The following is a 22,009-nucleotide window of genomic DNA, read 5'->3' on the forward strand; positions in this document are numbered from 1 at the left end:
AACAAACTCACCTGATATCAGTAATACAAGTGAACCAGTTGTCCCCTGCCAACACCTCAGACCAAACAGTCAGATCAAGGGGTTCAGGTCTCCAGTCGGGATGACCACTGGGCGAGGCACCGTCCGGCAGGGCAAAAGGACCAGATGCGAATAACAGAAACTCTTCGTGCAGGGATCCCTGAGCCGTCAGTCCAACCCGACTATGTCCTTGTCCTCCCCCCCTGTCTGTGGAAAGGGATGGATCAATCATCCGATGGAGTCCCTGTTTGGGTGTTAACTGAAGGAAGTGACCCGCTTGGGGCCACCCTGGTCTCCTTGGACCACCTCTCAGCCTTCTATACCAAATGAAGAATCGGAATAACAGTGGAGAATATACCTATAATTGTTTTATTCAGATACACTCAGGGTCTCGAAACACTATTTCCTCAGCTGCTGAGCTCAGAGTTCTCACACACTGCTGTTAACTGTGGGTAAAGAGAAGGAGTTTTTATAATAAATGTTTTTGCATTAGATTAACATTTACATGGAAATGTCATCAATTGTGTTTAATTTATGTTTAGAATGAGCCTGCTCTTTCGATCACAGCTAAAGTGGGTCTGTGTCCGCCATCTTGCTTTGTGACACATCAACATTTTAATTCTAGGTGAAGCTAAAGTCCTAATTAACAGACAAAATGTTCTTTTGTTTTCTTTCCCATGTGAAATGTTTTCCTTTTACTGTGCTTCTCATAGAATGTTATAATTGGAATTATATTTACAAACACCTGCAGAGTACAGGCTGGTCCATGTATCTTATCTCTTTCCAGATCATCTAAGTTTGAAGGATGTTGAGAGAAAGTTGTATTCTGAAGGTCCTGAGAAGCTTACAAATAAGCAATTGTATAATTTCACTTTAACTTGATTGGCTATTTTCATGTGAACTGTGTGTAGGTGTAGCAAATGTTAATAATAATAACAGCATTTGTAAAGCCCGCAGCTACCTCAGTTGAGGTGTCCCAGCGCTTGGGGCCGTCTGGAAGATTAATTGAGTTATTGCCCAGAGTCACATCATGCTGGGCTAATCTGCAGCCGGCACCTGGGATCGAACCGTGAGCCTTGTATTCCGGAGTCAGCTGCCCTGGCCGTTGGACCACACAACATTAGAATTGTGTATTTTAAGCTAGTGCGGAGTATATCACAGTTCATAAAGCTTGTGTCTACCATTCGAGTAGGGGATTTTAGAGTACTCTCTTTATGGGAGAACTGTCCTTTCCTAACTCCTGTGAGGAGACACCATTCTAGTTCACCCTCTTTCTTTATGACTGATATAATTTGAACTACACAATTTTTTATGTACTCATATGTGATTAATCGATAATAATAGCCCCCAGCCCTGGTCACAAACAGGCAGACGTCTTGTTGGGTTTCTCTATGTCGATGTACAGCCACAGTTAAGTGCTTGATGGCTGACAATTTGGGAAACTCAAGCTTCCCTTTTTATAGTCAATTTCCAGACACAGATGTGATTTAGTGTTTCATGTGTTTAAGTTCATGTTGTTTTTTGGGTTGCCTCCTTATGAGTACTAGCGGTGTGCAGTAAACACCGCTGCGCCAGTGAAGCATGCAGTTTTACCACTCTGTGCTCCGCTTGGAGCATGGAGTTCAGCAAAAACTCCTCATTCTACCACGTAGCGGAGGTTACCGGGTCGGGATTCCTGACAGTGTTTTCTTTTTGAAAACAAGTAAACTGCCTCTGTCTGGGGAGGTTGAAGGACATTATCAAATGACTAGTACATGTCTTAAATGGCCGATTATAGGGTAGAAGAGGGGCAGGACACTTGGGATAATATGTAGGAGTGGGCAAGACAGTCAGAAACATTTAGGGCTCGATTCTGAGCTCGTTTGGAAAGCATAACAACTCGGTCCGGAATGCTTTCCATACGACTCGGATTGGGGGAGTCCGACTGAAAGAGTATGATGCATTTGAATGCATCTGGATACGAATCGGTCGGACTCCTATTGACTTCAATGGGAGCCTGTGTATTGAATGCATACACAGGCTTGCATTGAGAAAAGGGGTGGTTGGGGATAATCGTGCACCCTGTGGCGGGCACCCCTTGGTGCCTGCCACACTGTGAATAGTTGGGAAGAGGGGACCCATGACTACCCCTCCCGGCCTGACTCGGAGGATCCAGGGTGAAGGTGGGACTAGCTGGCTTCAAAACTGGAGGGTTTGGGCCACTCTGGGTCCATCTATAGTCCAGAGTTTCAACCATTTTGCCTCTCGCCAGGAACCAAGATGAGTCCATTGTCTCTTCAGTTGGGAGGGGACAGACATGGGTTTACATGAACCTCTGTTCAGCCATCACTTTTGGATGTCTCTTGATTGCCATATTTCAGACAGTCCCGTATGGACATGCTGACACACAGACCGCTGTTGCCTCAAATTTGATAGCATCGGGTACCTTGCTTTTTTCCCACCTATTAAATTTAACGCTCCTTTGTTCATGCTCTTAGGTGCCGAGGGGAAACGGCGTTACAATTATTATAGAAAACTGCAGCTAAAGCGGCGATAATGGGCTTGATAATATGCTGCAGAGAATTCCCATAGAAGCCCATGTTTACACCAGAACCTGGGCTTCTATGGGAATTCTCAAGGGCATATTATCAAGCCCATTATCGACGCTTTAGCGGCAGTTTTCTGTCGCTAAAGCGGCGATAATTGAACGCGTTTCTTGATAATATGCCCCCAAATCCTTTGCTGTTTCATTTCACAGGGTGTGTGGAAGGTGGTCTGCGCCCCTCTCCAGCAGCAGTTACGCCACCGCGTCTTCTTGGTGGCCAGGTGCAGAGACGCTTTCTACAGCCAGCTGGCTGACTCTTTGCTGGCACCTTGTCTAGGATCAGTCCCGGCAAATGGAGCTCTTGTCTGGTGTTTTGCCCTTCTGTGGAACATATAGCAGTGACTCATTACAGGCTTTCCATGGCTTTTTTTGTGCCACCCCCCTCCCGAGTCAGCCCCAGCTTCCCAACCCCTTTTAAAAAGAATTGGAGTGACTCCATGCTGGCCTTGGGCATCAAAGGCAGATGAAAGAGGGTATCATGCTTTGTCTCCAGTTCTTTGTATCTTGTGTTTTTGTGGGGTTGGGGTCACTGGGGAGAAGGGACACTGTGTGGGAACTGCTTGACTTGCTAGAATGATGCTGAAGTGTCATCCCATAAACCACACATGCAAATGAGAAAGCTGAGACGTGTTCCTCAATGCACAGTACTTGTGCATGGTTGTATAGCACCATTGGGTGGATAAATAGAAAAGGCACAGCAATAGCATTAGAAAATGAAGAAGGTTTTATTTAGATGATATTTTGGAATCCTGTTGGTCGCGCCGCTCCGCGGAATCGCGTAGAGATTTTAGGTGACTCCTCGGTACTCCGCGAGTTCCACCACCCCTAATTAGTACTTACCTCTCTGTCCTGTCCTTTGCTCAGAAAGCAGTCTGTCACAGTAGCAGGGGGTAGACTATGAGAGCCCCACAACACAGGCCAGGGGAGTTACTTGTTGATCAAACCTTGGCTCTCCATTCCCCCAGTGTGCCCCACCCAGCTCTCAGGAAGGTGCCAATCCACACCTCTGTCTGGGGGGCTCCTCCACATGCCTTCTCAAGGCCCTGGGCTACCAATATGGAACCCACAGACCTCCATGTATTGTACAACTCACAGGGACCTACACAGCACACGATACACACAGAAACACGTGCGCTGCACAGCACTACATGTCAACATGATGTTGGCCAAGGGTGAATTAAGCACACAGAAGCAGAACTTTATATGAGGGGGCTGGTAGTCGCCACTTTAGTGACAACATAAAAAAGGCATGTTCACACTACTGGTGAACATCATTAAAACATGGTATGCTGCCACCACTGCGCTTGTGCTGGTTATCTACTGGTAGCGGCTGTAGCCCTTTACCACTGCGAGGGTAGCCGTTTGAGTGCCCCTCCTGGCCTAACAAGACTGCAATCCGTGTGATAGGCATGGTACATGGGACATGGGCATGATCCGTTTTCACTCATGGCCAAATATTGTCACTAGGGATCCAGATATCTATTCAGTTACATATCCTCAGTATGAGGTATGGATCCAATGTGAAACAGATCTGGAAACACTCAACCCTCAGGACGAAGATGTGATGAGAGATAGACAGCTGCACTCAGAAAGAACTGCTGGACCAGGTGTTGGCAAACAAAGAACAGATTGCAACATAGTCAGAGGTGAGAAAGACTCACACAGGACAGGATGGTCACCTGTGACGAGAGCTCAGGATCCGACAGGAGAGGTGAGATGGAAGCAAGTTTAGGATGAGGAGCAGCGAATAGGAGAGTGTCTGTGAAGTGAGCTGACAACAGCTTATGGAGCCTGTTGAGGGTAGGTTGAGAGTCAAGAGAAGAGGACAACAGGAAGTGAACTTGTCAGTCTATAAGATTCTTTTTCTCCAATGTCTTTCACTATTGTGACATTCTTCATTTCACATCTTTTCTTGTGACAGGGAAGCTTTCGTCGGCAGATCCTGGTCAGTCACAAGTGATGTTACCGGCAAGGAGGTATTCTCCACTGACTCCATGGACTCACACACCGGTGGCTCCAGTATGCAGGAGCCCTTCAGGTATTAGGACTATTATTAGATTGTAAATGTTCGTAAAGCATGAACCTGGCCCTCGGAAACATCAAAATGATGCAGAGATGTAACAGAATGTGTCCAGACATCCAGAACATGTACAGAAGGAAAGGATGTAGTAAAATGAAAGTATGAATTCTAAGGAAGTGGATTATTATTTGGGATGGGCGGACCCCTCTTCAAGAAATATTAAACTAATTTGTCAGGGGGGAGCCCAAAGTCGCCAAGGTAACCTGAGGTTAATCCCACAGTAGCTATGGCACAGAGTAGACAGGCTTAATTTAAGGCAATGTGTAAAGTGTTCATGCACTACCAAAAAAGTAATACATTTAAAACATAAAAAAATAAAAATCTCAAACCAAATTCGAAATATAGAGGAAGATTGAATAAACAAAATGGAATCAAACTGACAAAACTCCAACAAAGGGAGTCAGAGATTTGATATTTTACATTTGGAACTAAAAGTAGCACCAAAAGATAGTACATGTCAATGGTAGTCTATGGAAGCTGCAGACCAGGACCTAGGTGCAATTTAAGGTTGACCGCGATGGAGTGCAGGTTAGCTATACCATTAGGGTTTGTCAAGGTCAAAGATTTTACCTTTTTAATGGAGCACAAAATCCTCCAGCTGGGCAAACCTGAAGCAGTATCCAAGGATGGTGAATCCAAATCAGACACCTTTACCACGTGGCACTGACAGCTCCAGAACTCTTGCAAATCCAAAGATTTTCCTGACTTTTCAGGGTTTTCGGGAGCAGCGCTTCTGAGACCCTTCTAATGCTCCCAGGACTTTAAGAACATGTAAGGGCTAGGACTCACTCCAGAAGAGGCTACTAGTCAGGTCCAGTTGGTACTGGTTGGTTGGTTACTTCAGGAAAAATGCCTCTTGCAGCTTTTTGTATCCCTGCAGCCACACAGGAGGTGAGCCAACTGACCCTTTGAGTCTACCTCTTTGTCCTGAATACAAGAAGGAGCAAGTCCAGTCCTTCATAGCTCCTGTTAGGTTATAGACAGAAGGTCCAGTTCTCTTCTGATCTGCTGCAGGTCCAGAAAGTGTTGGGCTGCAACACATCTGGTTGGCACTAACTAATGGGTAGGGGTGACTCCATAACAAATGATGGAAACGTTTTCTGCCAATGAAATCACTTTTGGGAGCGAGTTGATGGAGGAATATGGCAGCTTTAATTTCTTACATATTCCAGTTTTCCAGTTTTAAACATTGGTATCCTACCTTGTTCTGAGGGGACACTTAGGGGTGGCTTGATAATATTTAAAAACAGGTTTGCCCACCTGTCAAAAAAAGGTTATTTTGACAGGCTTGACAGCAGGTGTTTAGGCTACTGCAGGTAGGCTAACTATGGTAGGCCATAAGTCATCCATGTTATACATGCCAACCCTGTGGATGGCAACAGAGGGGCTACAGTCCACAGATGGCATTTAAAGTCCATGTCTTGGGTGTATTTCTTATGCTGTACACTAGTGACTTCATTGGTAAGTTAATTACGTCCGTCAGTGGTGAACCAATTTAACCATAGATAATGGGGGAGCACAAGTAATGTAGCTTAGTTTGGCAGGGGTAAAGTGCACTTGGTTACACAAAAACAGAATAAAATAGGGTCCAGAAAAAGTCAAATAGTCAGGGGTGGCTACCCTCCAATGTAGGTCACTCCACTGTATGCCACTCCCCTTTCATCATTCTACTGTACTCCACTCCACCTTAAGACATTTCACTTTATGCCATACCACTCTACGCCACTGCAGTCTACGCTATTCCACTATACACCACACCATTTTATGCCACTCTAGCGTACAGCACTCCATTATACGTCACTCCACCCTACGACACTCCACTGTAATGCTGTTCCACTCTATGCCATTCCACTCCACTCTACATCACTTCACAATATGCCACTCCAGACTATGCTAATCCACTGTACGCCACCCCACTCTACCCCACTCCACTCTACATCACTCCACGCAACACCATTCCACTGTACACTATTACACTATATGTCACTCTATTCTACGGCAGTCTTGTCTACACCACTCCACTTTACCCGCTCCAATCAACAAAACTCCACTCTATACCATTCCACTGGATGTCACTCCACTCTATGCCACTCAACCCTATGCTAATCCACTGTACGCCACCCCACTCCAATATAATTATCTGCCACTCCATGCAACACCATTCCACTGTACGCTATTTCACTATATGCCACTCTATTTTATGGCAGTCCAGTCTACACCATTCCACTGTATCCCCTCCAATCTATGAAACGCCACTCTATGCTATTCCACTCTATCCTACTCCTCTCTACGCCACTTCACTCTACATTATTCCACTGTACGCTGCCACTTCAGTTTAAGGCATTCTAGGGTACACCACTCCACTGTACTCCCCTCCAATCTGTGCCACTCCACTCTATACTATCCACTCAATGCCATCCACTCTCTGCCAGTCCAGTCTATGCTATTCCACTCTATGCCACTCCAGTTTACGTTAATCCACTGAACCCCACTCCACTCTATCCCAATTCACTCTATGCCCCTCCACCCTACACCATTCCACTGTACGCTATTATTCAATTCGCCACTCCAGTCTATGGCACGCCAGTGTACACCACTCCACTGTACTCCCCTCCAATCTGTGCCACTCCGCTCTATACTATCCACTCAATGCCATCCACTCTCTGCCAGTCCAGTCTATGCTACTCCACTCTATGCCACTCCAGTTTACGTTAATCCACTGAACCCCACTCCACTCTATCCCAATTCACTCTATGCCCCTCCACTCTACACCATTCCACTGTACGCTATTATTCAATACACCACTCCAGTCTATAGCAACCCAGTGTACACCACTCCACTGTACTCCCCTCCAATCTATGCCACTCCCCTCTATGCTATTCAACTCAATGCCATACACAGTTTTGCCATGCAAGTCTATACTATTCAACTGTATGCCACTCAACTCAATGCCACTCCACTGTTTGCCACTACACTAAACTCAATACCACTCAACACCACTTCACCCTGTTGCTCAAATACAAATTTAGCTTGAAAAAGCAAAAGACAAGAGGCGTTTGGCAAAACAGGAACAGTTCTTAAACACTTCTGCTAGGAACACAGTTACAGAAGGGGGTCTGAGGACTGTCTCAAAGTACAATCAATCTAAACAAGGCTTTATACATTTATTTGGCTATGATAACGTATTTCTGCTGATCCTTTTTTGATAAAAGAATGCGAGACTTGAATGTGGAGTCATAAATAAGGCCTCAGATAACAAATGCAGGAGGGCCTCCACTTTGCTTGGACACAATGGGGGCTAGTGGCTAACGTGTCCAGATGTCTGGCACGAGAGGCGTGGGATGACTGTGTGTACTGTGTGTGCTGTGTCCTGATTGGCTGTGCATTCCTAACTTCTTTTCGCATCTGACTTTATGGTGTTTTTGGGAATGTGCATAACCCTCCGGCCATGTGTGGTTCATTGGGGCCAATCTCCCTGGACAATTGTTGTGTCTATGCACTTATCTGTGGGATTGACCTAAGTTTCCCATTCATGTATTTGTTTGCTGGCTATGTGCCACCTCACCTTTGACCTGTCAATCAGAAACCTCAAGCGTAGGTCTGAGAGCCTGCCTGACCACGTATTTCTGAGTCGGGTTGATGGAGAGTTCATGAGGGGTGAATTCGATAATAGGGATGTGATTGCATTCTTGCATATGAATTTATCATTATATAAATAGACATTAATATTTATCAATATTAACATCCCCCCTCTAGTTGAATTGTCAACTACATTATCTAACTCATACGTCATGACAACCACCTTACTGGGGACTTGTTGCACTTCAGTTTTGACTGTTACTATTTTCCTAGTTACTTGCACTCTACCCAATTTGAGGACTGCCTTTTTACAGCAGGAAAACCCCACTTGTAGGAAACCACACAAAAAATTTACTGCAAGCAGTATCAGTGAACAGACATAAAATGGCCTGGCTGATGTCTTGGAGCCCACAGCAGTCATATGCTGATACCAGGTGTTATATAAGAGGGTGCTGTGTAGTGCGTGTGAAATGCTTATGTTGAATTCAGTGTAATCATAAATGATGTGAGAGAGGTCCCTACACAAGTGCTGTGATAGCTTCGAGTTAGACTCCATTTGGCTTTGCAGTTCTCTGGTGGTAAATGGATGCTGCAACACCCATAGTAAACAGAGGATATACAAATGTACAACAATACATAACTTATCCCGCTTCAGGAAACGGCTCAAAACTCACCTCTTCCCTCAGTGAATCATGCTTGTCCTTAACCCTGATCCTCTGTGCCCCCCTCCCCCTCCTCTTCCATCTCCCTCTTTCTCTCCCTTTTCCCACTGAACTTAGGAGATAGGATCTTTTAGCGCTGGGATACCTCCGGGAGACTACGCGCTCTACAAAATAAAATAATAATAATAATAATAATTGAACATTTCAGGCGTTGGGATGAATCCAGGGGAGATGTCCGTAGTCCTTTGGTGATTGGGGGTTTCTTAGTTTTCGATGGTTTCAGACACACATCGGAGAGGTGGACCCATGCATCTCTCCCCTCCCCCTTGAGGGCAGTAGGTGTTACGAAGATCACTCGGTACAGTCCTTCAAACTTGGCTTGCTTCAATTTCCTTACAAAATGCTGGATGTAGACTTCTTGTCCAAGTTGAGGTGCTTAATATGGTAGAACAGACCCACAATTGGAGTGGTGCACTACTCCGGAGCAAAAGTTGTCTTTCAATAAGTTATTTAGTCTCGTTATATTGTCTCAGTAAATCCTTTATTTTTCATAAGCATCCAACAGTAAAAGATACCAGCCAGCGCGTTTCGTTGATATACAATGAACTTCTTCAGGGTATAGAATGATGTACGAATATGGGAGGAGAGGATCCTGAGTTCCCCCTGATGTTCTTTAAGGGCTAAGCGCGAGCTCTGTCCAAATCGTGAAGTCGCGGCAAAGTCGTGTAAGATGTGCTCAAACTAATGTGTCTGTGTGGGCCTCCTTGATAAAGGCCACCGTTCCATGAATCTGAATACCTGAAAGCTGCCCCCCATATTCATACATCATTCTATACCCCGAAGAAGTTCATTGTATTTGAAAGGAATGCGTTGGCTGGAATCTTTTACTGTTGGATGCTTATGAAAAATAAAGGATTTACTGAGACAATATAACGAGACTAAATGACTTCTTGAAAGACAACTTTTGCTCCGGAGTAGTGCACCACTCCAATTTTGGGTCTGTTCTTCCTCTGCCTAGCAGCTAGCACCCAACGACGGCAGGTGCTGGAGTTTCATGGGCACACTCATTTGGACAAAGTGCTGACATAATTACGAAGGGAACACAGCAGGGGAGTGAGGTCACCATGTCCGCCGTTGTCTGCAACTGTTCTCAGCTTGCTTGATAAGGTAGCTTGACAGTGGTGCACTTGGAGTTCAGATGGTTGACCTGTTTGAATAAGAAATGAGTGGTTTTGGTTAGTTCTAAGAGGTATACATGTAGTTCGCCCCCCAGCACTTGAGATCTCGCCTCAACACTTAATGTTGTCCAGATCTTTGGGAGGGGCATCCCCATCAGTCTACCAGTTGCAATCTGGTGTGATGTGAGATGGTGATCACTGCTGGGTGTGTTCCTTAGTTCATACAATGCTACGGGCAGACAGTGGGGCCATTTCTTATTAAGGCTGGCACACATTTTGCTTATTTTATTTCTTAACAGGCTGTTGAGTCTCTCAACAATGCTGTTGCTTTGGGGGTGATACACTGAGGCCAGTGTATGTGTTATTCCTAAAAAGGGGCAGATGTGATGAAGATGGAGTTGAAGAAGTGATTTGCATTGTTTGCCCAGATGATGTCTGGTACCCCCCACATGTGTATTACTTCTCCGACAAGGAACATTTCAGCTGCCTTGGCATTGTAGTGCACACAGGGACCTGCTTTCATCCACCTAGAGTATGGGCAGACTACTACAATCAGGTATTGATATTTAGCATATCAATTGATCATTTTGATGTATAACGCCCTGGAAGACCCTTTGGTCTTGGGATAGCCGATGACACAACCTTGAGTGTAGGCTTGGGTGAGTATAATTGGCAGATGATGCATCAGTTTAAATAAATAGTCACAGTTTCAGTAAGGTTGGAGATAAATCAGTTACTCAGAAGTTCCACTGTCATGTTGTCTTTTGCTGTGTGCGTTGGTAAGTGTAATTGGGGCAAAGCTATGTTGACTTGGCTCAGAAGCATGACAGGCCTCCCTGAGGGTTCTTGATGGCATATGAGGTCATGTGCAGTCTGCGTGCAGCCCCTGGCTACCTATCGCTCATTTTCATCAGATATTGCTGTTTCCTGCAACTCCCTCAAGTACAACCCTGCTGTTCCTGTCTAAGGTGTGTCCTGTGGGGGTTCCAAATCCAATGCCTGTTGTACAGGAAGTATGTGTGTTTCCTTAATTATTACATAAGCTGCCTTTTTCTGCAAATTGGTCAGCTAAAGCATTCTCTCTGAATGTGAAGTTCTTGCACCCATATAAGCAGCACATTTTACAATGGCCATGCATTTAGGTAGGGTCAGCGCATCGATTAGTAATTCTAGAAAGTCTCTGTGTGCGATGGGTGAGGGAAAGGGAATTGGTATCTAATTTTCCAGCAACAATTCTATGTAAAGATTGTCCTATTAGCCTTGCAAAAGATCCAGACCTCCACAGGATGTAAAATGGAAGTGCATACATTAACGGCCTACAATGAGTGGACACACAAAGCCATTAGAGTGGCAAACTTTAAACGTCTAGCTTTTGATTGTTAATGGCAACTTTACTACACACTATCCTGTCTACAAAACATTTTTCCATCTATTTCTGGGTTGTGCTTCCGGTGTAGACTCCATACAAGAGATTGGGTGCATTACTTGCCCGGCCCTTATAGAATCGTATTGGTCCTTTGGGACCCTTCCCCTTTGCGAATGAGTTACCACCAGTTTTAAACTGGTGGTAAAGTACTCCTGTGTCGCAAAACAGTAATACATACTATACCAATTTGGTATTTGATGGAGGCTCCCCAAACACGCCCCTTCCAAATATTATTTCACAAACGTAAAATGTGATTACGTAACAAGCAAGCATTTCGCATTTTTTTTGGTACATTTTAAAAAAACACAGATTTGGACTTCTGGCCCTAATTCCTAACTATAATTACCTATTGACAACCGCCAGTAGGAGATATATATATATATATATATATATATATATATATATATACACACACACACACACATATATACACACACACATATATATATATATATATTGACACATATATATACATACACATATATATATACATATAGATATATATCTTAAATTCATAGATAGATAATCCCTTTATATGTAAACATTTATGTAACATTGATTGTTATTAGAACAATAGACTTTTTAAAATTAATTAAAGCTTACCATTCACAATTATTAAACATTCAAAATAACAATTTTTGTGGTTAAGATGTTTCTTATAATTAAACTTTGGTAAAATATTTTTTTTTATTTAACTTAGTATATTTACATTAATTACAATTTCAAAATGATGTCAATATTGTAGAGACCTCCCCGACCTGGGTGCGCGCCAATGACAATGCCACACACGCAGGTGCGTATAAACTGTCTTTATTCTTCTGAATGTAACTGCAAACCTGACATTCTAAACCTGCATTCACTTCGTTAAGCTCTAATGCTTACATCACAGTTCTAAATCCATCAGTATCCACAAAGGTTTCCGTCATTACATACTCACACAACACTACATCTTATCCTCTATTAAATACTATATTGTACGTTTTTTGAAAATATATACACAATTATAGCTCTTCAATTAGACTTTGTGGTGCTTTGATCACACGTCCTGATCGTGTCTTCGGAAACTGGGGACAGGCAGCAGAAGTGTCCATGACCGGCCTTGGTGATGTAGACACAGCAGCAGTCAGGGGTTCTTCACTTGTCCTTTCAGACCCAGTCTCTACATTGACATCAGTGCCTGACGAGCGATGAGCTACATGTCAGAAATATGAGGAATCTCGTGTAATGGGTCAATGTGTTCTTTGCTGGTCACAACATGAAATGGTTTAGCAGCGAAAGCAGCATTAGACTTTCGCTTTCTGTGCTGACGAAGGAGCACTCAATCTCCTCTAGTGAACGTAACGTCTTTTGCATGCTCACGCGTTTCTACCTAGGCCTTCATTTTGCTCTTAATATCCAAGTCTTTCACACAGGTTTCTTCCTCAGTGTATGATCTTCTGTTGGTCTGTTGAGGTAACTTGGTCATCATTGTTCTCCTTAACATCAAGGTTGCTGGACTTTCACCAGTGGTTGGGTGAGGTGTTGAACAGTAAGCCCAAAGAGTTGAATTGAATAGAGTCTGAAGGTCCGGCTTTTCTTCTAGTATAGCACACTGGACAGCTTTCTTACAATTTCTCATGAAACATTCGACAAGGCCATTGGCTGTAGCCAATGAGGTGTGCTCTTCTGATGCTTCATATTAAGGTGACTGAGAAAGTCTCAGAATTCTCGACTGTTGAAAGGTGAGCCATTGTCAGACTTTAAGATCGCAGGAACACCCCATGTTGTGACGATATTCTCTAAACTCTCAATGACTCATTCTTGAGTGATTGATGAGAGATCTTCTGTCAATGGAAAACAGGAGTATTCATCAACGATCACCATCAGGGGAAGTCCATTGTCAAGAGGACTGAAGAAATCGATGACAATTCTTTCCCATGCATGTGTTGGCAACTCTGACATGTTTAAGGTGTGTCGAGTGGTTCACGATAACAAGCAGATGCATAGATTACAGGCCTTAATTTCTCTTTCAATTCTCTCATCGAGATGTGAAAATCAGACTCAGTCTTGGAGAGCTTGTTTGGTGGCAACAATTCCATGATTTCGTTCATGGGCCACTTCAATTGTCTGTTGGCAGAGACTCTCGGGAATGACAATCGTCAAACCTCTTAGAATAATACCTTTCTGAGGAATGGACAGTTCATATTTGACATTATTAAACTTCTGGTATTCACTATCACTGGTAATAATGTCCTTTCAGTTTTAGCTTGTCACTGTCTTGATTTGTGGTGATGACAATATTTTCCAACACAACACAATAGCAGCAGGGGTGCAGAATTTCACCATTTAATTTATGTATGCTTCAGTCATCTTAGAATGGGTGCCAAGGTACTGTAGAGCTCTTTTGAGAAGTAGTCAGCCTGGTTCTTATCTTCCCTGGATGATGCACAATGATGTAGATGTATTCTTGCAATCCCAGACCCCAAAATTCAATGCAAGGAGGGATTTTTGCCTTTGGATTGCCAAAGATAATCAACAATGCTTGATGAAAGACTTCCAACACAATAATATGTGGAAATGTTCACAAGCCGTCACCACTGCTAGGCGTTCTTTCTCAGGTTGTGAACAAGCATGTTCAGTTTTGGAGAAATTTCGACTTGCATATGTCACGGTACCTCTTTGAGCATTTGGGTGTCTGTGGTGCTGTGCAAGGATGGCACCTAACCCAACAAGGCCAGCATCAACAACAACCTCAGTATGAAGCTTTGGATCAAAATATGTCACCTCAGTAGTGGTTTGATTTTCTAGAAGCTTTGCATGAATGGGTGCTTGTACGTTTGTTTTCTTATCCTTGATTGTTGCTATAAATCATGAACCTTGACTTTTTAGTGGCATCAATGCAGCCCACGTATATACTTTAGTTTTCGATGGCGTAAGACCGGGTAATGGACACAGTTCATTATATTTCCCCTCAGGCATTATATTTATTGATGCACCACTATCGATGGTGAAAGGTATTGAACAACCATTGACTTTTAGTGTGGTTTTCAATATTTAAATGACTTAAGTGATTTGTCATGTCGACTTCTCTTGGACCGGTATTTTTCCTCACATGCGGCCAGTCCAACATGCGCACTTTTCTCTGAGGTAAACATCGAAATGGCACAACCATCTTCTTCACTTTCACTTGATATTGACACAGAAAAATTGCTTGATGAAGATTTAGATGTATCAACTTCATTTGGTGTCGATTTGCCTCAGATGATGTGGTTGCTTGGCCTAATGGGCGAGCGTCGAACTTCGCTTCTGGAACGTTCAGGTGGCCACAGGTGGTCGGGTGGTTTTATCTTTGCACCGTGACTCACTCACTTTTTTCCTTTGCCTTGCAAACCATTACAAAATGGTTCTCCTTTCCACAGCCTTTTCAGATGTGCCCAATGGCAAGACAGTTACCCTTGTGTGGAAATGAAAAGCTACACCTGAAGCACAACTTCTTTTTTAGTGGAGAATTCACTCGGCGTCCCTTGGCTTGGGCTTTGGTTTACATTTCACATTCATGACTGACTCACTCTGGGCACCTCCGGCCTCAATGGCACTCTTCAGCTCTGGCAGCTATGAGACTCACTCCAGACTGAGAGTTTCCCTTAGGATTTGTTGTCTGAACGTCAATCGCTTTGAGTCATGTAGCTTCCTCATCATTACATTAATTGAACTTACAGTGTTTTATGAGCACGTCCAGTCTCTCAACCAATTTTTCGATGGTCTCCCTGGCTTTCTGTTGTTCTTGACTAAAGATGTACCTTTTGTGATCTACATTAGGCATTGGATTGAACTAGAGATTCAAGGCGGCTTTGATTTGATTGTATGCAATTTCGTCAGCTCGCTGCATTTTCTATATGACTTCTTTCACACTTGCTCCAGCAAGATTCTTAAGGTAGTTGACAATCTTCTTGTTATCTGCTTCTTCCATCACATCAATGAAATCATTAAATGTCTCTATCCAGGCATCTAACTGTGGCCAATATTCAGATTGTTGGCGGTATTGAGAGGCGGTAGTGGTTTCAAGAAGGCAGCAGCATTGTAACTATTTACAAGATTGGCCGATGCTGAGGGTGGTGTTCTTCCGGACACCATCTGCTGTCCGCTAGAGCCTGCTTCATCTATACCATTTCTTCGTCCCTGTGCTGGCCTCTGGGCCGTCTTGGACAGCCTGTGGAACCTTGACCTCCCTCTTGGTCTCCATAGGAGCCCTTTGCTTTAGGAGACCTTGGGAGTTGTTCTGAACCATCACCTGGCAGCTGTGGTGATGTGCTGCTTCGAGGATGAACAACTCCACAAGCACAACCCCATGTATTTCTTCCGGGTGATGAATACAAGCCCCAGCTAGGCCCGCAAGAGACAAGGGTTCGCTCTTCTGTAACGAAATCTATAAGGAAGTTGGCACGGAAACTGCAAAGTACAAAAACAACGTTTATTAACCCTTAAGGGTGGTCCTACAATCCACACAACACTCTTCAGTATTGCAAGGAGTAGCACAAAGAACTTGCATACACAGTCCCCTTTTATACACAGCGAAGGGGCTCATGAGTGGGTGGATACCACTAAGTTGAAGAACATTACCATTTAGGGTCATTCTCGATACCGAATCAATACATGGGCGGAGCTAACACACTCCTTGGGCCCGCGAAAACACATGGTCAAGCAAAGCTAATTATAACAGATGTGGTCAAGTCTGGGCATGCGCCAGACGGACAAGGGAGAGCTATTTATAACCTGTTGCTAGGCAGATTACAAGAGCAACTAACACAGAAGTCGGACTCTCCTCGTGGTGAACACATGGCAGCATGTCAATACAAAATGGAGTCCGGACTTCGGCCAACATAATGGGGAAAACACGATAAAAGGGAAACACTAATGTTTTCAGTAAATGCTTAATCACATTCTGCCTTAATTTACAACAGACGACCCTTTCAGCATTTACTGAAGACATCTGGCTTCCAAGAATAATCATCGTATATGTCAATTATCATCATTCCTTTAACCTCTTTAGCTAGACCCTTCTGGCGGGCAACTTCGGCAATAGCTTTCTTATCTGGAATGCAGAATGAAATGCATACAGAACAGCACAATGGTCCACATTGAATACACATACAGAGAAAGAACAGAATTGCTATAATAATGCAGAGACCAGTTAAGACCTTCCATCCCCAGGCAGTAACCAATGCCCAAAACCATCCAGAAAAGGACCAAGTGCCGTTTTCCGTGTGGATTTCAGCTGCTATTTTATGCAGCTTATTAATGGCGTTATAAACGGATGGCGTATGATCAGGAATGAACACGCAGCAGCTACTTCCAATAATTTTACAGGCTCCTCCTCGATCAGCTAGCATTACATCCAATACCATACGGTTCTGCAATGCAACAATTCTGGTAATCTGTAACTCTTCCGTAAGATTCCCAAGAGCAGCAGCAGTCTGATTTGTCACAGCTTCTACCACTCTTGTTAATCTTCGGATCTTCCTACTATTCAAAGCGGCTCCGACAAAGAAAAACAGTCCTAAATTAAAATCAATATACTGTTGCAAACTGGTATCAGTTTGATCCACATCATCAATCGATAAAGTACGTTTATACCTATTTACAGTCACATTATTCAACAATTTCAAGTCTTTATGATACGATGCAGGTGCTAGGAATACAGGAGGTAATAGGAATGATACATAGCATACCCCAGACCACCCAGCCGGCAGACGGTAATAACCTTTATTTCCGCACACAAAATAGGTATTATGGGACGCTAGGAAGGTGCTGTTGTTCAACCCATCAATGTTTAGAACAGTAAGGCAATCACTGACACCAACAGGGATGAAACCCACACTCTGAACACACAAGTCCGCTTGAGCTTGTGCTACTTGAATTACAAATTTATCTCTTCCCATAGTGTCTCTGGTGTTCGTGAAGATATAGGGAATGGATTCATTGTCCGGTCGGTATTCTTCCCATTCCCAAATTGTCCCATTCGCTTGTGGATATCCATTCTTGTCCTGATGGCATTCTTTATTAAGTCTGAAAAGCAATCGTCCCACTGTCGGTTTTCGAGTGGCAAACAACAGAGTGTACCATGCTCTACAGGAGCCATTGTGAGAGAAAGGAAGTGGTATGAATGGCGTACCTCCTTTCTTCTGATGGGCTGGCATCATCCCACATATCCAACAGTTCGTAGCGTTTGTAGCAACGTGGGTGTGATGCAGCATCTGAATGAAAGTGTTATTCAAATAGGATTGCCGATGCTTCAACTCTTGGTATGGCAATGTGTAAAAATAGTGCTCCGCAGGCACTGGAGTCGTCAACACAAGCGTCTTTCGAGCAGGAGTTGCCTCCTCCACAAACCATGTGGTTATACCAACAATAGCTACTGTTAGCATGAACCCCAACGCACAAAGAATTTTCTTCTTCTCCATGTCAAAGGAAATAATACCCTGATATCTTCCTGAAACTAAAAGTCTGTCAGAACTCTTCCCCTTGGGCAGCGGTTGATTTCTTCACCAGCGGGCCAAGACGGGTGTCACTACACTAATGCAGGGCTGATCCCCCCCCCTTGCCTCATCGGCTCTCCGTTTCACTAACCCAAGGGCCGTTCTGACAGTATGTCCCGGTACTGGAAACCTCACTTCCTTGGTCGCAGATGATATCGCCTTCCTCCAGAAGTCGTATGGTCCGGAAAAAGCTCCTCAGTGTCGTTTGGCTCTGCAGCACGGCCTGTCTCTGCTGCTAGGATGTCTCGTTGATCGGTCAGCACGGCAGACTCCACCAATCCGGGCGGTACCTTTCGACAGTGCAAGGAATGGATCCAATTCTTCCTGTTCGAGACTCGCACTGCCGTCCTCGTTGCAAGAAGGACTTGCTCAGGTCCGACCCATCTCGGCTCCAAACTGTTCGTTCTGTCGAAGACCTTCAGCATGACATGATCCCCAGGCCGGAGACCATGTCCTTCACCGGTAGACCGATCAGGGAGCGCCTCTCGGACCTGTTGATGAATAGAAACCAAGTTATCCGTTAACTGTGCCAGATAATCACCCATCATCACACAAGGTACATCATACACAGCCTTAGGCCTTGGTGGACCCCAAATATTCATTGGGCGTCCAAATACAATCTCATAGGGTGTAAGGCCGGTTCGAGAGTGTGGCACCGACCTAATTGACAATAACGCCAGTGGCAAGGCGTCTGGCCAAGTCAAAGATGTTGAAGCTTGAATTTTGGCGATCTTAAGCTTCAGTGTACCATTATACTTCTCGACTAGTCCTGCAGACTGAGGGTGGAACACGGCGTGGAACTTCTGGGTGATGCCTAGGCCCTTCAAGACATACTTTATAACATCTGCTACAAAGTGAGGGCCATTATCACTCCACAGAAGTCTACAGACGCCGTATCGGGGGAAAAACTCTTTCAGCAATAGCTTCGCTGTAGTCATTGCAGTATTGTCTTTCGCAGGGTACGCCTCAACCCATTTACTGAAGGCGCAAACCACTACTAGAACATACTTCAAATTGTTACAGCGCTCAAGCTGGATGTAATCCATCTGCAGAACCTCAAAGGGTGCAGTGGGTGTCGCAAATCCTCCTGCTGGAGTTCGCGTACCTTTCCCTGGGTTATACTTCAGACAGATCATACAGGTCTGCACCACCCTCTTTGCTGTGCTAGCAATCTCTGGATGCTCCCAGACTTGGGTAAGCAATTTCACAATTGCGGAAGCTCCAACATGTGCTAGCCCATGTGCCATCTGGACCATAGGTTGTACAAAAGCCGTGGGTAACTTCCATCTATCCATCTGCTTATTTCTCCAGCAACCCTCGTCATCCAGTTCTCCTTCGCTAACCCATTGTTCCCGCTCTTTGTCAGAAGCGGTCTTTTGTATTTCTCGCACTTGCTCCTTCGCATCATGCCATCTCTCCACCTGTGACTTCACTACATACATGGCAGTAGTGCCGGGCTGCATCGCAGTCTCCCGTGCTACTCGATCCGCTAACGCATTCCCTTCTCCAACCTTATCAACCACTTTCCTATGGGCGCTACACTTAACAATGGCGATTTTCTTTGGGTATGTCAATGCAGTTAAAAGGTTGTGAACTAACTCCCCATGCATTATCTGTACCCCATGTGACGTTAGAAACCCTCTCTCCTTCCAGAGTAGGCCGAAATCGTGCGCTACTCCGAAGGCATAGCGGCTGTCTGTGTAAACATTCACACACAATCCTGTACTGAGCTCACACGCTCGTGTTAACGCTATCAGTTCCGCTGCTTGAGCTGATTTCTGTGGTATGCGTGCTGTCTCCACTATCGTCTGTAACGTAGTAATTGCATACGCTGCTGAAGTCGTACCATCTGGTAGCTTCAGGCATGATCCATCTACCCACAACTCTCCATCTACATCTGAAAAGGGCGTATCCTGGAGATCAATACGACCCTTTGTTTGTTCCTCAGTCACAAGAATACAATCATGCGCTTTCTGTGCCTCAGGCTGGGTCTCGGGGTATGGCAACAATGTGGCCGGGTTTAATGTCACGCACCTTTTTAACGTAATGTGAGGAGCTAAAAGCGTCAACTCATATCCCGTTAAACGGGCACTGGTCAAATGCTGCGTCTTTGTTTGATTAAGCAGGGCATCAACAGCGTGGGGAACTAACACCAACAGTTTATGGGACAATACAATTCCCTCACTTTGGCGTATTGACACAGCTGTCGCCGCAACCGAGCGAAAACACCCTGGTAATGCTCGGGCGACAGGATCAAGCACAGCCGAAAAGTATGCACAAGGGCGCTGCTTATCGCCGTGCATCTGCACTAAGACTGATAATGCACATCCATCTTTCTCATGCACATACAACGAAAAGGGTTTTGCATAATCAGGGGTCCCTAACACTGGTGCTGAACAAAGGGCCTGTCTTAATTGCTGAAAAGCAGCGTCACATTCATCTGACCAGGGGATCGGGATGGGCGTGTCTTTTGTCAAGAGCGCTAGTAATGGCTTAGCTATGTGTGAAAACCCCAATATCCACTGTCTACAAAAAGAAACAAGACCCAAAAATGCACGCACATCCTTCTGCGTGGATGGCCTTGGTGTGTCCAAAATTACTTGGATACGATCTGGTGTGAGTGCACGCCCCTCCTTAGACAAAAGGTGACCCAAATAAGTCACCTTTGGTCTACAGAATTGCAATTTCTTCCTAGAGACCTTATGATTGTGGGACGCTAAAAAAGAAAGTAAGGCTATCGTACTTTTCTCACACAACTCCAGGGTGTCAGCCGCCAACAGGATGTCATCAACATATTGAATGAGGGCGACCCCCTCGAGTAAGGCAAAGGAATCCAACTGCCGCTTCAAAGCCTGACTATAAATACTAGGGCTTTCTGTATAGCCCTGGGGAATTCTACAAAAACGATAAGATCTATTGTTTAATGTGAACCCAAAAAGAAATCGGCTATCAGGGTGAATGGGAATAGAGAAGAAGGCATTTTTCAAATCAATCACCGAGAACACGGTCGCCGTAGGCGGAACCAAGGTAAGCAACGTCGTGATATCGGAAACCACCGGATACTGAGGTATCACGATCTTGTTCACCTCCCTCAAATCAATTATGAACCGATAAACCTTTGCATCCGTGTCCTTTTTCAGAATAGGGAGAATCGGACTGTTACAGATATTATAGGGAACTTCTTCCACTACCCCCACTGCGATCAAGTCTTGCACAATCTGTATGAGAGCCTCCTCGCCCTCCTGGGAAATACGATACTGTGGGAGGCGCGGTAGTACCGCCCCCTCCTGGACACTAATGTGGACCGGAGGAATCACCATTTGTCCGACATCTGTGTCCGATGTTGCCCATAAAGTTTGGGGGAGGGTAGCCAACAACGCATCCTCTGAGATCGTACACATCCGCCCAGATCGGGGGTAGTTGTCATTTAAAATCACCCTCACGCCCTCAGGGGAACAGCGAATTGTAGCCCTAAAATGCTTTAACATATCAAGGCCCATAATGTTATCCGGTGTGTACGGAGCAAGCAGAAACGGACAAGGCGCAGAAAAACAATCAACTTTAAATGCAAGGGGCTGTGAAAGAGGGCTTCGGGAAAGTGTACCGTCAAACCCTACCGATGTAACTATTGAGCCGGATGGGGGAGCCCCCGGAACCAAGTACCTAGACAATGCACTACGTGTCGCTCCTGTATCCACTAGGAACTGATCAGTAGAACCTAAAACCTCAGCCGATACATAAGGACCCGTCTGATCGACCGGTACCTCAACTGATTCGGACCCCCATCCTACGCATTCCTATGCATGCTGAGAATCGTGATATCCCAATCGATCGCTGTCCGATACATGATACTGGTGCTGGCGATCGAAAACATTTGAGCTATCTCGGTGCTGTCCGGCAGTATCGAAACGGACATTATCGTTGGAATTCCCTCTAAAGTTCGAGAAGCCCCCTCTACCTCTCGGCC

At 44.8% G+C, this 22,009-nt stretch overlaps 1 long non-coding RNA gene and 1 pseudogene across 2 annotated transcripts in view; one reads left to right on the forward strand and one right to left on the reverse strand.

The window, feature by feature from the left end:
• LOC146788800 (trimethyllysine dioxygenase, mitochondrial-like) overlaps nt 1–22,009 on the forward strand; it is a 243,434-nt pseudogene that overhangs the window by 130,661 nt on the left and 90,764 nt on the right. The window contains exon 4 of the transcript XR_014969989.1: nt 4,524–4,640. The product of XR_014969989.1 is annotated as a trimethyllysine dioxygenase, mitochondrial-like (transcript). The remainder of the gene's footprint in view (nt 1–4,523; nt 4,641–22,009) is intronic.
• The window catches only part of LOC146788801 (uncharacterized), a 277,198-nt gene that overhangs the window by 57,764 nt on the left and 197,425 nt on the right, over nt 1–22,009 (reverse strand). The window lies entirely within an intron of this gene.

Source organism: Triturus cristatus, chromosome 10 (assembly GCF_964204655.1).
Source record: "Triturus cristatus chromosome 10, aTriCri1.1, whole genome shotgun sequence".
In the NCBI taxonomy this organism is placed as follows: domain Eukaryota; kingdom Metazoa; phylum Chordata; class Amphibia; order Caudata; family Salamandridae; genus Triturus; species Triturus cristatus.